This window comes from Sebastes fasciatus, chromosome 19 (assembly GCF_043250625.1).
Source record: "Sebastes fasciatus isolate fSebFas1 chromosome 19, fSebFas1.pri, whole genome shotgun sequence".
Classification (NCBI taxonomy): Eukaryota; Metazoa; Chordata; class Actinopteri; order Perciformes; family Sebastidae; genus Sebastes; species Sebastes fasciatus.
The window spans coordinates 10,539,727-10,556,460 of record NC_133813.1 but is presented as its reverse complement, the minus strand read 5'-3'; positions in this window follow the sequence as shown (position 1 = coordinate 10,556,460).

Here is a 16,734-nt window from a genome sequence, read left to right as displayed (position 1 = left end):
TCAGGGCCGTCGCTCTGCACTGCTCTCATACGGCGGTTACAGCTGATAACATCCTCCCGACAGACGGCGTCGTCGTGGAAGCGTCGCACATCCTCTGGTTCCCTCTCAGGTAAACACTGTTAGCTCTGTCAGCACTTCCGCCGTTGTTTGCGCTTTTAGCACTGTTAGCTGCATGCCGCTGGCTCACTGGCGCCATGTTGAGAGCCGTTTAGAGGCAATGTAAATGCTCCCAATTCTGTATTTTGCACCTTTAAATCATTAAATTGCTCCTGCTGCCTCTTCTTCAGTGTTTGGGTCCTTCTGCTACCTGCACTCTAAACTACAACAATGGAAAATGTTGCGTGTGGAAAATAGGGAATAGATAAATGATTACATTTGTAATAGGAAAATGAAGTAGTTGAAAATTGAAATGAGCTAGTGTAAAGAAGAGAAAAATTCCAACTAAATATACAGCATGATGTTGCTAATGACTGTGTTAGGCAATGAGACATTGTGTTGATATTAACCTAAACAACAGCAGTTTTGAACAGGCTGTTCTCATACACCATTTGTAGCTATACCTACGAAAAGTAAATGCGCAGTAATTAATATATCCCACAAAATCAATCAGTATGTTATCCACCTAATTGTGAACAAGGAAGTATAAAGAGTGACAAAAGCTGCGTAAGGAGGAGGTCGGGTTGGATGGGTGGGTTAAAAAACACCGGACTTTCACTTAGGAGACCGGTGTTTGTGTCCCGTTTGAAACCAGAAGTCAACGTTGATTTATTTGTCATGTAACTTCTGTAATTAAGTTACATTACTTCCAGTGTTATTTTAACCCAAACCACAATTTTTTTCCTAAACCTAACTAGGTAGTTTTTGTCACAGAACTTCCGTACTTAAGTTACGCTACTTCCGGTGTGGCGTAACTTAAGCACAATCTTTTCCTGAACCTAACTGAGTAGTTTTTTTGCCTAAACCTAACCAAAATGTTTCCTGTGAAGACGGAAGATATCATACGAACTGGCGAATGAGAATACGTTGGTTTTGAAACATACATTCTATTTTGGATCACCATCAGTGACGTAGGAGCCATTTGTTCAGCTAGTCCGGCAATTGCATCACGGGTTAGATTAGTCAAACGGAGAACATTATAGTGGATGTAGTTAATGCGGTCAACATTTTTGTTAGGAGTGATAGGGATCAGAGCACTTATTATAGGTATGTTTTCAAAACCTGCAGCTATTTGGTCAGCTAGTTTATATTCATTAGGGGAGCTACCTCACTACATCATTCTTTATAATCTTGGTTTAGCCTTCCCCCCCTTGTAGCCCACACCTTCCACCCTGCTTCTGAGTGAAAGCATTGTCTATTGTTAAAGAGTTACTTGTGATTAGCTATTTTTAGCAGAGTGCAGAGGCGAGGATGATAAGTAATGTATCTAAACTAGTACAGTCTGTGCTTTCCCAGGTTATTCAGATTTATCTGAGTACACAAATTCTACACAAGGGTCATGGTATTTTCTCTCACATTCCCTCCTTTTATCATGAATAACTAAAATGGTAACTGAAAACACGAAAATACATGATGAATTGCATTAAGATAGTAATATGAAATGAAAACATTTAAAATACATGACAAATCACATTAAGAAAGTTTGTACAGAAGAACGAGGACAAGAGAGGTAAACACAAATGCTACAGCAAACGCCACTAGCAGTTTGCCGCACTGCATGATGCTTCTAGTTTGTTTTCCTGTGCGCAACTGAAAAACTTTTATCCGGGTGGTCCTATTTTATACTGGTTTGGGAAAGGAAGTGAAACTTCTCTCTGGTGGATTCTCCCCACCCCTGGTTTCTCTTTTTATCTATTTTTAGCATTTATTCTAAGCAACAAGTTTTAATACAATGTGATATATAATGTTTTTCAAAAACCACCTAGATGAGTCCACCTAAACAACCATGTTAGCCTGATTTAACTGTAAATACAGGCAAGACCTTGTAACCTTCTTTCCCTTATGTGTATCTCATCACAGTCACAGTTTATACAGTATATGAAAAATAAAAAATATACGTGACCCTCTTTTCACGTAGCCTGGGCTCCTTGTGGGGTTGCCTCCTCTGCTTCAGGTCCTGTCCTGCTGCTGGAGCACTGTGTTAGGTGCCACCAGTTGAGTCCTTTTCCTGCAAGCTGCACAGCTGTTGCAGTTCTGGCCAGAACCTTGTGTGGGCCTGTCCAACGTGGCTCCGACCACTTCCTCTTTAACACCTTCAACCAAAGGTGTTCCGGGGGTCCGGGGTCAGGTCCTGGAACGTCCTCTGTGACAGGGGTGACAGGTTTGTCACCTGTATAGGAGAGAGCTGACACAAGAGCATTAACCTTCAAATAGTATGGTCTGTAACCGAGGTCAGGAAGGGGAGAGGGGTTTTGGGACGGCCCTGGGAAAGGTCGGCCACACGTAAGCTCAAATGGTGTGAGTCCTGTTATTGTGGATGATACACAGTGCCAAATTTGTGTTGTAGTCCCAGAGCCTTTCCAACAGATTGCAGGTCTTTATTTTTGAAATGTGAACCATTATCTGACCTGATCAATTTAGGAAACCCATGTTTCGGAATGTACTCATTCACCAGACATTTAATGACTGATTTTGCGTCCTCTTTTCCCGTAGGGTAGGCCTCAACCCAACGTGAAAATGCGTCCACAATTACTAGGAGGAATCTTTTCCCCCCAGCCTTTACTCCCATATCTGTGAAATCAATAAAGATTTCCTGTCCCGGGGCAGTGGGAGAAGGATGTTTTCCTGCCCTAGGAGTGATGGTAGGTCTGATGTTACATGTACTACATACGTCACACTTAGTCAAGAAGTCAGTTATAGTAGCATGTTTCCGGGGAATCCACCAGTGGCGGAGATCTCGTAACATCTGTTTGTGGCTTTTATGGTCAAGTCCATGAGTCTGAGTCAGTATTGAGGACATCCAACAGGGGGGCATAACTATTTGATCTCTGTTATACCATATACCATCAAACTGTTCTATAGCTCCCTTATCTTCCCAGATGGTTCGTTCTGCTGCTGTGGCAGATTCTTGAGCTTGTATAATGGAGAAATCAGTTATCTCAGAACCGAGATCTGCTGTGGTCATGACCATCATAGTAGGTAAATACCCTGCCGCCTTTTTAGCGGCTGCATCAGCTGCTTCGTTTCCTATACTCTCTAAGTCAGTGCCCTGACTGTGTCCTTTCACTTTGATCACAGCTACCCTCTGTGGTAACTGGATTGCTTCCAACAACTCTTTCATCAACTCCTCATGAGCCATAGGTTTATTCTGACTAGTCTTAAAACCCGCTTGCACCCAGCCAGACATATCTCTGTGAATTGCATTGCACACATACGCAGAGTCTGTGAAAATATTCACTGCCTTCCCTTCCGCTAACCGCAGAGCACAAACTACAGCCGTAAGTTCTGCTGCCTGAGCAGATTGTTTCCCATCAAGAGGACCGTGATCGAGAGTACATGGTTCCTCTTTTGCTGTATTCATAGACACCACAGCATAACCTGCTTTTAACCCTTCGGTGGGATGACGGAAACAGCAACCATCTGTAAATAAGCTAAGGTCAGTTTCCGTTAAAGGGGAGTTTTCTAAGTCCAGCCTTAGTTTTACAAAGGGCAGCGATTTTTCTGCACAGAAGTGCTTCTCGCCATCAGTCATATTGTCAGCCATATTACAGCCCTCATGTACAAAGGAGATGTGTGGTTTCGAGAGTACCTGTAAGATCTTGGTCTGTCTGAGGGGGGTGAGAGTGAAACAGGAGGATGTGACATATGTTACAGTGCTGTGAGAGGTCAGAATCTGTAGAGGATGGTGCATGACTATATGACCTACTTTGTCTACAATTTTTGCCAGAGCAGCTGCATATCTGACACAGGGGCTGGCTCTCTGTTCTTGTGTGTCTAGCAAAATGCTACAATAGTACAATACGTTCCTATCGCCTCTGTGTTTCTGATATAAGACACCATGGGCTGTACTAAGCTGCTCTGAGACATCCAGATGGAATGGTTGAGAGTAATCTGGGAGAGCGAGTGCTGTGGCCTCTGCCATTTCCTGCTTGAGGTGGATAAACACCTCCTACTCCTATCCCCCAGGTTGTATCTAACAGATTTTGTTGGAACTCATCTTGATACGTAAGATCATTATTTCTGTCATAATTCAGAGTGCAGTGGGGAGGATCGGGAACAGTGAGGTAAGGGTGTAGAGCCCTAATCCATGGTTGCCACATGTTGTAAAAGTCAATCAGAGGGTTTCTGTCGGCTAGCAGGGTCCAATATATGTCCGCACAGGGTGGTGGGGCATCAGGTGAGGTATCAGGACTCAACATGCACATGCGATCAGCACTGGAGGGCGAGGAGCACACCATTTCTTCTCCTCCGGGGAAACTCACTATCACAGCTTCTGGTGAACAATGTACAGAAGCCCCCAGTGCTGCCAAAACATCTCTTCCCAGGAGATCACGTGGACAATCAGGTGCATACAAAAAGGGGTGCTCCATCACCTGTCTCCCAAGCCGGACAGGAAGGGGAACAGTAAAAGGCAGTCTTTGTTCAGTGCCGGAAAATCCCAAAACGGAAACATAGTGAGAGGAAAGGGAACACATAGGTTCAGCTAAGGTGGAGTAACGTGCTCCTGTATCCACCATGAACCATCTTCGTTTTCCGTTCACTGTCAACTGGAGACAGGGCTCTGCCAGCCCCTGTCCCTCCATCTCCGTCGGGCACCCCTATGGGAACATTCCTGGTGTATATGGACCAGGTGGAGGTCCCTGCGCAGAGTACCCGCTGTATGCCTGCATTGGAGCTAGCTGTTGGTTTGGTGGAGTCTGTATTGTTGGCTGATATGACTGCTGTGGAGGCCCTCTCATCTGCTGTTGTTGTTTCTGAGGACAGTCACGTGCCCAGTGATCCGGGCTTTCGCAGATGTAACAACTGCCTCCTTTTGGTTGGGCATACCATCTGGGTATCTTTCTCTTTCCCTCCCTTTTTCTTATCTGTTGCACGAGTCCGTGCATCTGCCAACTGTAATTTAGTCAACTGAGCTACTGTCGTATCTTTCCTGCGACAGTGCTGTTGAAGTGATGATGAAGGATGCTCCGAGGACACTGTTCTTGCTGATATAATAGGGTTTATTACAAACAAGCAACACATGTCATACGGGCGTCTAGAGCGCCCGGAGGTCTCAAGTCGAATCTGAAAGTCCTCCCTTCGGAGCTCTCGCGCCTCCTTATGTCGGGTCCATGGCATGTAACAGCTGAGCTGAGCGTATAACCATGCATGGCTCCTTTGTCCTACATAACCATGCATGGCTCCTTTGTCCTACATATTTATCTTTCAGCCCCATGTCATATCTTGTGACCATATTCTCCACTTATGATTCTTACCCATGTGTTTACCCTTATGGCCTCTCGGTCATGTGCAAGACTTGAAAATATACCACATATTCCCCCCTTCGAGACTTACACAAAGTCTCGAAAAAATAAAAGAAGAGACATACAGGTGTATTTAACATGACAAATTTAACAACCCGCCCTTTTTACCATTGAAACAACTGTATGGAGTCTAAAAGTGAGAGTGAAAAACCTGTCAGGCAGCTAATCTTTCTTGAAATATCCATTGAACAATGTAGACAGGAAAATTCTCTCACGGTCCCTCTGCCAAGGCGACCATACGTAGAACTTCATAACACTGAAATGAGGAAATTTAGCAATTTGTGTATGGAAATGATTTAAGAAAATACATATGGAACTCTCAGTAAATTAAAACAAGACAATGTCCAAAGTCAGGCTGGTCGACCCATCGCACCTTTCTATGGACCTTTTCCTGCCTACCCCACTGTCCCTAAACATCGAGAAAAAGAAAACATCTGAGGTCCCATTATATTTAGAAACCATCACTTGCCAAGCATGTAATACACAAAAAAGACAATTCATTTTTAAGAATACTAATGTAACATCTAAGAGAAGACATAAGACTATATAACGCTGCAGTTTCTCAGCAGCCTTGACTCCGGTATAGTATCGATGACGTCTTGACTCTGGATGTTGTATCGCCAGTCCACGTTCAGAGTTCTTCAGGCCATTCGTATTTTCATGTTTGAAGTGTCTGAATCCATTCAGCCCATCGGAGTCCCTGACAATCTACCACCCTCACAGTGGTCTTCCCCCAATATGTTCTAGAATGAAAGAAAAGAAAACCAGTATCTTTTGCATACATAACAGATACAAATTAAAACATCAAACACAGAATAAGAACACTTCTATAAGTAAAAATGTGAAATTAGAAATCATATAAGAGCACTTCTATAAGTCAAAATGTGAAATTAGAAATCATATAAGTCAAAATGTGAAATTAGAAATTATATAAGTCAAAATGTGAAATTAGAAATCATATAAGTCAAAATGTGAAATTAGAAATCATATTGTTCCTTTGTTGCCATACCCCCCCTTCGAGACTAAACAAAGTCTCGAAAGAGCAAAACAAAATCAACACTACAAACTACGCAAGCAAAAACAGAGGTAAATAATAGGATTATAATCATATGAGATATTTAAAATGGATATTCCTCCACCAATTCGATCTTTATTGCGTCATCCTCATCCACGTCCGTGTCAGCTTCGTGTAATAATGGCATCAGCGTTTGCTCGCCGGGCAGCACAACTCCAACCCATCTAATTATCATAGCCTTTGCAAAGGTCAACAACAGCGTGCAAAAACAAAACATCACACACAACGCCAGAACGAGCGCTACCAAAACCTGAACTAACACTGCTCCTAGTGGCCCCAATTTATCCTGCAACCAAGCATTTGCAGACCATCCCGCGTCTTCTGATGGGCCAAACGCATCTCTTATGAGCTTCAATGCCCCTATGACACTAGTCATATTATCAGAACTATCAGGAATCAAAGTGTAGCAGGCATCTCCTGTTAAATTTAAAGCAACACATAAGCCCCCTTGTTTGGCCAAAATATAATCAAGAGCCATGTCATGTTTCAGCAACGTCAGTCTGTGACTTCTCTGGGTGTTTGACAACAATTCGAAACCTCTTATGGTTTCGTTCGCAAAGCCTTGCAAGGTGTAGGTAATGTTGTCGATGTGATCTGCCAAGAATGCCACCCCATACCATGGAAATAATCCTATACCCCACTTCTCTCCTAAACTTATTCTCCAATGGTAGGATTCCAACTTGTGAAACTGTGCCAACTCACGTTTTCTCCTACTACTTGAAGCGACATCAGATTGGACCCCCTCTGGCCCTACTCCCTTCTGGATAGTAAGAACCTCATATGGAAGTTTCAACAGTGACATATAACAGCATCCTGTCCACCCATATGGTAGAAATATGTATGCCTTATTACCACAGACCCACCAAATATCCTTGAAATTCCCTATAGTCACATTCCCCGGCAATATCTGATTATGTACCCTTAAAATTGTCTTCTCTTTGTGTTGTGGTACCTGAAAAGATGCTTCATACGAATCATTACTATTCCCACGTTCCATTTTACCCAAGTCCATCATATATTTATCACACTCTGATAACCCCATAAACGTTCCCGGCCCTTCATGAGTTGTATTTGAACAAAAACAGCTGGTAGCTCCCACTGCTGTCACCTCCATTATATCAGGGACCGCTGTTCTGATATCTTCATGCTGATCAAGTACATTTACATATGGTAATTCTGCCAACCAAGAACAAGTCAATCTAGGCTTAAAAAGGTTCATTGCTAAAGCCATCACTTTATCCACTGAGGATTGCTGTTGATACAAGAGCCATGATAATGCATAACTTTGACACATAGTGGTTAGTGGTTCTGGTATAGTCTCTAAAATCGAAGGCCATGAGCTTGGCGATCGGATTTTCACCAGACACGGACCATCCGTTTTCACAACCGATCTTACGGAGTGGGTTACTTGCTGAAACCATAAGTTCCTACCTGCCCAAGGATCTGCGATTTGTAACACTGAAGGATCAAACCCAAATGCCTTCCATTTAGTGTCTCTCTTTTGTATTGTATGGTATTGATCCATCATGTACCCTGGTGTCTGATCAGAGTCAGCAAAGTTATTATCTATGTTTAAAATAGTCCTCTGAGCTGTCGTAGATGACTCTACATACTTTTCTTCTATCCTCTGTTCTCTAACTTCAACAATGTCATTATTTCTGTTCACGCTAGGCTCTATTTTTGACACTTGCTTCTCGACTAAATTAACCACATCCTTAAAGGTCCAAGATGTCATATTAGATGTCTGCGTTGTATTTACAAATGTCGTAGATGCCACGGATGTCGTCACTGTTGTAGCATTCATCCCCTTTGAAGTCATAACTAGAGTAGTAGCCAGAGTAGGTGTATGAACATTCTTAGTTGTTTTTGGAACTAATGTAACAAGCTTTATCTGTGTACTAATCACCTTTGGAGTGGTTACTGTAGTAAATTGTTTCTGAACTTCTTTAGTACCCATAGAAACTTCAATAGGCCCCAAATCTTTTATCAGGAGTGACACTCTACGAGTCACACGACCTGTGATCCAATAATTATGATATGGAACAAATTTGAACTCCGGTTCTTCATAAGAACACATGTATTCTCCTTCGTCTTCCCGGGTAACGTTACGCAGGACAAGGGAACAATCATCTTTAATTTTTTATCCACCTAACCTCATTATACAAAATATACTTCCTCTGACCACGAGGCACAACGTCATCGTCAGGTCTTGTCAACAACAAATCTTCACCACGACTATTTTCCCATTTGGGAAACAAGTTCCCTCCATTATTCCATCTCCCACATTGACAAGGAAGGTAAACTGTTCCTACTAACCTAGCTCTGATCACAGTACTTAAAGGAGGTGACGTTATAGATATCACCTGAGGCGCCTTTGTAGTTACATGTGATGCATTTATACTTCCAATAGCTTTTGCCATTGAAGGAGTAGATTTCTCTTCCATCTGTCCAGCTTTCATCTGGAGAGTTGATGTCATAGTTGTTAATTCTCTTGTTTCCCCAACCTCTTGGGGGTCTATGCTTTTATTCCCCCCTAGTATCACTAGATACACCACGCGAACTACAAATCCTAACTCGGACCGCTCACTTCCAATACGTCGATCGTAAAAAGAACACCTGTAATCACCTTGATCTTCCTGTTGAGGCTTATATACATAGAGACTACAGTCTCCCTCAACCTTCGCTCTCCTTTTGTCATTAACTAATGTATATTTCCCTAATGGTGCTGTCTCTGACAGATCTAGGATCTTACCATGGCTATCTTCCCACTGAACTCTGAGTTTCCCTTTATCACTATTTTCTTCTGTACACTGACATGGAAGCCGAACTGACTTTCCCAAGGTTGCTTCAACCCTGGTTCTAATAACGGTCTGGTTTGACTCTTCTCCTAACTGGTCTCGGGCTCCTTGGTCTAACTGGATCCCTGGGTTGTCCTGCAGCGGAGTCACCGCCCTTTGATATCTCTGACGCTTTGCAGGCAACTGAAATAGGTCCTGCTGGGTCTGGGACATGTTGAAAGACAATGTCTCTAAATCTTCTGTCCTGTCCATCAACTGCCGAGTCATCTCTGGCATCATCAGGAATGTGTACAGAAACATCAACATTGTCCACAACCTGGGTGATCTCTCCTTCTGAGTTCTGACTCTGGGGATTTTCATGCATCTCCCTCTCTGGTGTGTGTTCTTCCACATTGTCTTCGGGCTCTCTTGAGCCTTCAACATCTTGAATCAGTGAATGTGGCGCCCCTTCACTTGGTGCTTTAACACAATGTGATAAATGATACCATGTAGGAGACCCCTTAACCTGGACCGCGGTTCCAGTACTGCGAACCACTTCAAACGGTCCCTCACGGCGTTCGTTATACCACTTCCGTCTAAACACCTTCACGAACACCTTGTCTCCAGGTTGCACTGTGATCCTTTTTTGCTCATCGAGCTTCTCCTGCACCTCCTCCTTAGTTTGCCTGTCAGACACATATGTGGATATTCTTTTATGTAGATTAACCATGTATGTAACATACGTTTGCATTTCATCTTCTAAAAGGGCCAAACTTGGACCTTTCCCACTTGTCCGCAGACAAGGCGTTGGCATCAGTCTTCCTGTAACCAACTCATGAGGTGTCATATGTAAATCGCGGAGCTCACTAGAGCGACATACCATTAACGCCAATGGAAGTGCTGCTATCCAATTTAACCCCGTGTGCTGGCATATTTTGACAATACGATTTTTCAGAACACCATTCATTCTCTCGCAGATTCCTTGAATTTGCGGGCGGTAAACTGCCCCAAGGCGTTGTTTAATTCCTAGTTTTTGCAAAATCAATTTCACCGTCTTATCCACAAACTCTTTCCCATTGTCTGAGGATATTCGATCTGGAAGTCCCCACCTGCTTATGACCTCTCTACATAAGAACTTGGCAACCGATTGAGCATCTTTTCGTTTCGTTGGACAAGCCTCAGGCCATCGTGAAAATCTGTCCACCACGACTAGCATATACCTTTTCCCTTCAATCGGTTTTATCATGTCAACATAGTCCACAACTAGTTCACGCATAGGACCCCTTGGAGTTGGGATGTGGCCAGGAGGAACCGGCACTCCCCTCCGAACATTGTTTTTCAGACAGATAGTACACCTGCCTATGACGTAATCAATTTGTTCAAGCAAACATGGTGCCCAAAAACCATACTCTTTCGTGATCTTTCTCTTAACTTCCCCCCTTGCAACGTGAGCTAAGCCATGCGCCTCCTGAATCATCAGACCCACCAGGTCTGGAGGTGATAGTATCAGCCCCTCATGCGCACAGTTTGTGGCTGTCCTATTCCTTGAGCAGAGATCATAATCTTAATGAATCTCTGATCCTCACTCGTCCAGATGGCAAGATTTTCTGTTACTGGTGTAAAAACAGCTTTTTCTGCCTCCGCCATCATTTCTCCCACTTGCTTCGGTGTATGTTCTTCACGCACCCACAAGGTCACATATCAAACTCTTTGTCCAAATAGTCATTTTTGTGTATCTTCATAGCTGCTCCTTGTGGTCCCAAAATTATACAGCCTGAATTTAGTTGAACTTGTTTTGGTTGTTGACTCAACCATTCTTCTGCGTTTATTTGAGCATCATCATTGAAATACTGGAGCGTGCAGTGAAATGGATACTCTGGAAGCTTTGCGTCGGGCATATTTGTGATGATAAACTTTTTCCACAACTTAACTGGCTCAAAAAAATCTGCACTGAGATTTCCAATCCAAAATACTGAAGACGCTCCAGTCTCTGTTGTCATCAATAATTGGTGAACCCTCTCGTTTGGGATTTCCACCAGACAGCCGTCTGGCGTGCATTTTATTGTACACCCCAATTTACACATAGCATCTCTTCCCAAAAGCGCAATAGGTGTATGTTCTGATACCAATATGGGTAACGTAATCTTCTTCTTTTTATAGCTGAGCTCGATTGGTTTAGTGAGAGGAACTAGCTGTTTTACTCCCTCGAACCCGATTGTCCGAATCAATTGATCAGACATGGGGAGATGTATAGCATCTTCAGGCCGAATACAGGTAAAAGCAGCTCCGCTGTCTGCCATCACTTCCACTGGACGATTATTTACTTTTACCTCTATTGTTGGATCTTCCTCCGGCCCTGATACTACCAGCTGACACCCCCCTCTCGAGTCTTCCGGGCACCCCTAGTAACCAGGTTCCGGGCCCCTGTAAGGGTTCACCGGTCCTCTGGGTGACCTTGATTGGCCCCTGAATCCTCCTCTGGAGTTTCCTCTGAAGTTTCCTCTGAAGTTTCCTCCGAAGTTTCCTCCGAAGTTTCCTGCCTGTTGCACTCGCGAGCGAAATGGCCTTGTTGTCCACAAGTATAACATTCGGTTGATTGCTGTTGAAAGTTTGGATTAAACCTTCCTCCTCTTCCGAAATTTCTTTGATCTCTTCCTCTCCAGGGCTGCGCTTGATCAAAGGCTGGCTGTGGGTAGGAGACAACTGGAACCACCGGCGGTGGCTGGAACGATTGGAGCTGCACCTGGTTCGGCTGTGGTTGTGGTACTAGTTGATTTAGTGGAGCATAACCAGAGCCTGCTTCTTCTCCATCCTCTTGTTATCCATCAGTTGTATTTGATTAAGTTTCCTGAGGGTCTCGTGGTCCTGGTCTTTTTGATCATTTTCCTTTTTCCTATACAGCTCCACTTGGTGGGCTATATGATCCGTATAAACCCTCTTTGCCATGCTTCCAAGACCAACCACCTCTGCCAATTTGCTTCTCACTGGCATGGGCAGCCCCTTCTGTATTCTGGTTCGCAAAATCGACTGCTCCATTTGATTCAAATCCGGGTCATTTCCTGTGACATTTCTCCACACTTGATGAACTCTCGACACATAGGCCCTCGGGTTTTCCTCTTGTCCCAGTGGTTCAATAAAAATATTGTCAGGATGTACATTTGTCGGAAATGTTTCTTTCAGTGCCCTGCACACTTGACCTCTACTTGCAGCAAACAGTTCTGAATCATTCACAGCAGTTCCCACATATCGATTAAGTCCAGCTTTCTGTAGAATCTCTCCCATACCATGAACTCCAATGAGGTTGGCCAAGAGTCTCTTGATATCTCCCATGGCCGGTTGCTCTCCCACTATGATCTCTTCCAACTTCGAAATCCAAGGATGTGCTCCATCTTGAAGAGTAGGTAACTTTTCAAGTATGTTTGACATATCTGTACTCTGCCAAGGCTTATACTCCAAATTCTGTCCTCGGATGACCACTGGACATATCTTGTTGGGATTTGGCTGTTTTCTAGGGCGCACTCTAGTTATCGTGGCAGATTGTTCGGAGTTTTCATTCTCTAATTGGTCCTTCCGAAACCACAGTTCCTCTAGCTGGTACTCTAGATCTATTAGGTCTTCTGGATTATCAGTTCTTAGTCGTTCGCGGTGACATCGGTCTATGCTTATTTTGATCTTTCTTAAAGCCTTCCGGGCTTCCTCTTCCTGGCCCTCTTCATCCTCACTGTCATCAGAGATAGCATTTCCTCTTATTTCCGCTCTTGCCAACATCCGTCTGACTGCAGGGTCATATCCTCCCCTGCTCCCTTCCTGATCGCTTTGGTCACTCTCGTTTCCATGGTCCTGCTTTTGCGTCCCAGACCCTAACCTTGATTTCTTCTTGGATCTTGGATACATCGTTATAGTTGTCTCCGCTCGTCCTGTTTCTATTGTTCTGTCCTCCTCATTTCTGATACGGTAGTCACCCTGCTGACTGATCACCGGGATCTGAGGATAGATTTTCTTAGCCTTTGTCTTTACCTCATAGGGTGGTGGTCCCTTCACTGGGTTCATATGTGAGAACGATGAATTGGTGTCTTTCCTTAGTTTTTCTGTTTGTTCTGTGTTTTGTTTTATTTCTTCTACAACTTTATCCCTTTTATCGTTTGCAGCTTTGATCAGTTTCTGTCCCTCATCTTCAAACAGCTGGAGAATGCCAAGCTCCACTTGCCTCTTCTCCTTGCGTTTTCTCCCCTTTTTTCCCTTCTTTTGCTCTGCCTTGTATGTGGATACAAGTACCAGCATTATTTTAATTACATCTGGGTTAAGAGTCCCCTCCATTGGCCATGGTTGGTCAATTTCAGGCCAGCGTTTGTGCCATTTTTCCGATATTTTTGCAATGTTTGCGATGCCCCTAATTAAAGGATTATTCTTCTGTACTATCTCAACAGGAGTGATTACTTTTGGATTTTTAGTGTTCTTTTTCCCCATTATAACGGCTTCCTTATGTTCCGTTATTGTACTTTAAGAAGTAATTGTTAAAATTAAAACTACTCAAGGCTATTTAGATTATTCCCCCCTTTGTTTTTGTTTTTTTTGTTTTTTAACCCAATTAATCAATTAACCAATTATCCAATTAACCAATCAACCAATCAACCAATCAACCAATTAACCAATTAACCAATCAACCAATTAACCAATTAACCAATCAATCAATCACCCAATTAACCAATCAACCAATCAATCAATCACCTCAAAACGTCAAACAGTCACCACATTGAATGTCCACCATATCACAGATCAGACAAACCACGCACAATAGCATAAATGAACATCTGTAGTTGTCAGCAGAGGTTAGACTAAACAATCATATGCCATTAATTAATCAAATGCATTAACTGATCAATCCGTTGCCAAGTTTTCTATTTCCTAGAGCAGGTCAATTTCCTAAGTTTATAAATAAAAGCAGGTTTATATGTGTACCATCAAAATTGCTTATGACTGAGAACACATACAAATATGGAAATGCAGGTTTTGTTTTTGTTAAAGAGTCTGTGGATAAATTTGTACCGGCCTTTAGTAGATTGAAGCCTGAAGCCTCCCCGTGGACGTCAGCAAGCCACACTCCGTGGTGGGCCGTCTCGCTGCCTTGCCTCCCGTCTCAATTCTCATTCACCATAAATGACATAACAGACAAAAAACATGTAATGATTTAGTCTCTTGTGAACCCATTAGGTCCCTTTAACAGCATCATCAATTTTATTCCTAACTTAAACCCCTACCTAAACATTAAAGCACTTAGTGAACCCCACTGAACCAAATAGTTCAACGGCAAAGGATACTCCCACATTCCAACCTCCTCTAGGGAATTCTGAGACGAGTGAGAGAGAGGGGGGGGAGGGGGTTTCAAACGCTACCCTTCTTAAACGAAGTTCATGGTTTTATACATTCTTTATTCTTATTATTATATGTTTCTATTCTTTTCCAAGGGTTATACGGGTACTGCAGTTACACAACTCCACTTTATTTGTCCTGGTTTATAGTTATTATCTTATGTGTATGCGTTTATCGTAACCAGGCTCATTTCAGTGGCTCATCGTTTTATTCATTTTACTGTATCTCCCGGAAATCCCTCTTTTGCAGAGAAAACAAGCGTCCACTCCTACCGGCCGTGCCATCACGCCCAACGGCGTGAGTGACAACAGAGATCCAGAGAGGGTGCGCTTCGATCTCTGATCCAGAGGAATTCCCACAATCAACAGCCTATGTTTTACATTATTTAATTCATTTAGTCTTCTGGAAACAGAAGCTCATGGTTTTATACAATACATCGGGCCACGTATCTATTCTTACAAATTATTAAATGTTCTGTTCTCAAATCCCCACCTATATATGGTTATTCAATCCTAATGTGTTCTTTCTTACTTTTAACTTTACGCACACACATTCTCTTCCTCTTCTGCTCATCCCAAAGTAAACACACACACACACACATTCAGCACACACATCCAGCCCTCTAGCACACACACATTTTCCCCAGCTTCCTCTCATTCCAAAGTACACACGCACACACATTTTCTTCAGCTTCATCTCATCCCAAAGTAAACACATTTTCTTCACCAGTTTTAGATATCTTCATTCATTACAGCATGCTTTCTGCCGCTATTTCCTTACTTTTTCTCATAAAATTTGTGCTACCGTTGAGGTGTAAAATCTTCGACGAGAGGCTGCTTCAGACACCGTTCGTCAACAAACGTCAGAGTGGTAACGGTCATTCGAATTGTGATTCTACACTCTCCAGTTATTAAACTGACCATCAGATGTTGTTTCAGGTTTTAATGGCCCATTCTACGTATGCTCCTACACGTGAGGGCTCTATTCTATCCGATTTGCGGCTGTCCTATGATCATTTCCTTTATTTCCTTTATTTCCTTTATTTCTCTGTCTCTTAACACTCTTTACATTTATTTATTCAAATTACCTGGATCCAGGTTTCCCAATTTTGTCTTTCTAAGTTAATTCCGGACTATGTCAGAGCCATCGTTACTCAGTGTCTAATATGCATTTATGCATGTGTCTTAGCGTTAATCTTGCACAATACTATTTTAGCACACCTTATCGTTACCATGACTATTCTAAACTATTCCTTGTATTTCTCATACTTCTTTTCTTTACTTTTTTCTTTTCTCTATTCATTCCCCCTTTTTCCATAAAATTTAGCACAGAGCCTCACTTTAAACATCAAATCAACAGTACATGTCCATAACAAGAAGGTTCTTAATTTACGGTGTGTCCAAACAACTCCACATAACAGCCCCAATTAATGACCAGCATTCAATGAGTGAGCTCACCGTCTGTGAAGTTGTCGCTGAGGCCACTTCCGATCCTGTCTCGTGACGCCAATTTGTCGTATCTTTTCTGCGACAGTGCTGTTGAAGTGATGATGAAGGATGCTCCGAGGACACTGTTCTTGCTGATATAATAGGGTTTATTACAAACAAGCAACACATGTCATACGGGCGTCTAGAGCGCCCGGAGGTCTCAAGTCGAATCTGAAAGTCCTCCCTTCGGAGCTCTCGCGCCTCCTTATATCGGGTCCATGGCATGTAACAGCTGAGCTGAGCGTATAACCATGCATGGCTCCTTTGTCCTACATAACCATGCATGGCTCCTTTGTCCTACATATTTATCTTTCAGCCCCATGTCATATCTTGTGACCATATTCTCCACTTATGATTCTTACCCATGTGTTTACCCTTATGGCCTCTCGGTCATGTGCAAGACTTGAAAATATACCACACTACCATCTCTTTTAATGACTCATTTTCCTCTTCCTCCTCCATGGTTTCTGCATCCTGATGATGGCAGAAATGTGTTTCCCATCTTGATGATTTTGCCCCTGCCATATCTGGATTCTCTTGCATCTTTCTCTTAACTCCTTCCGGAG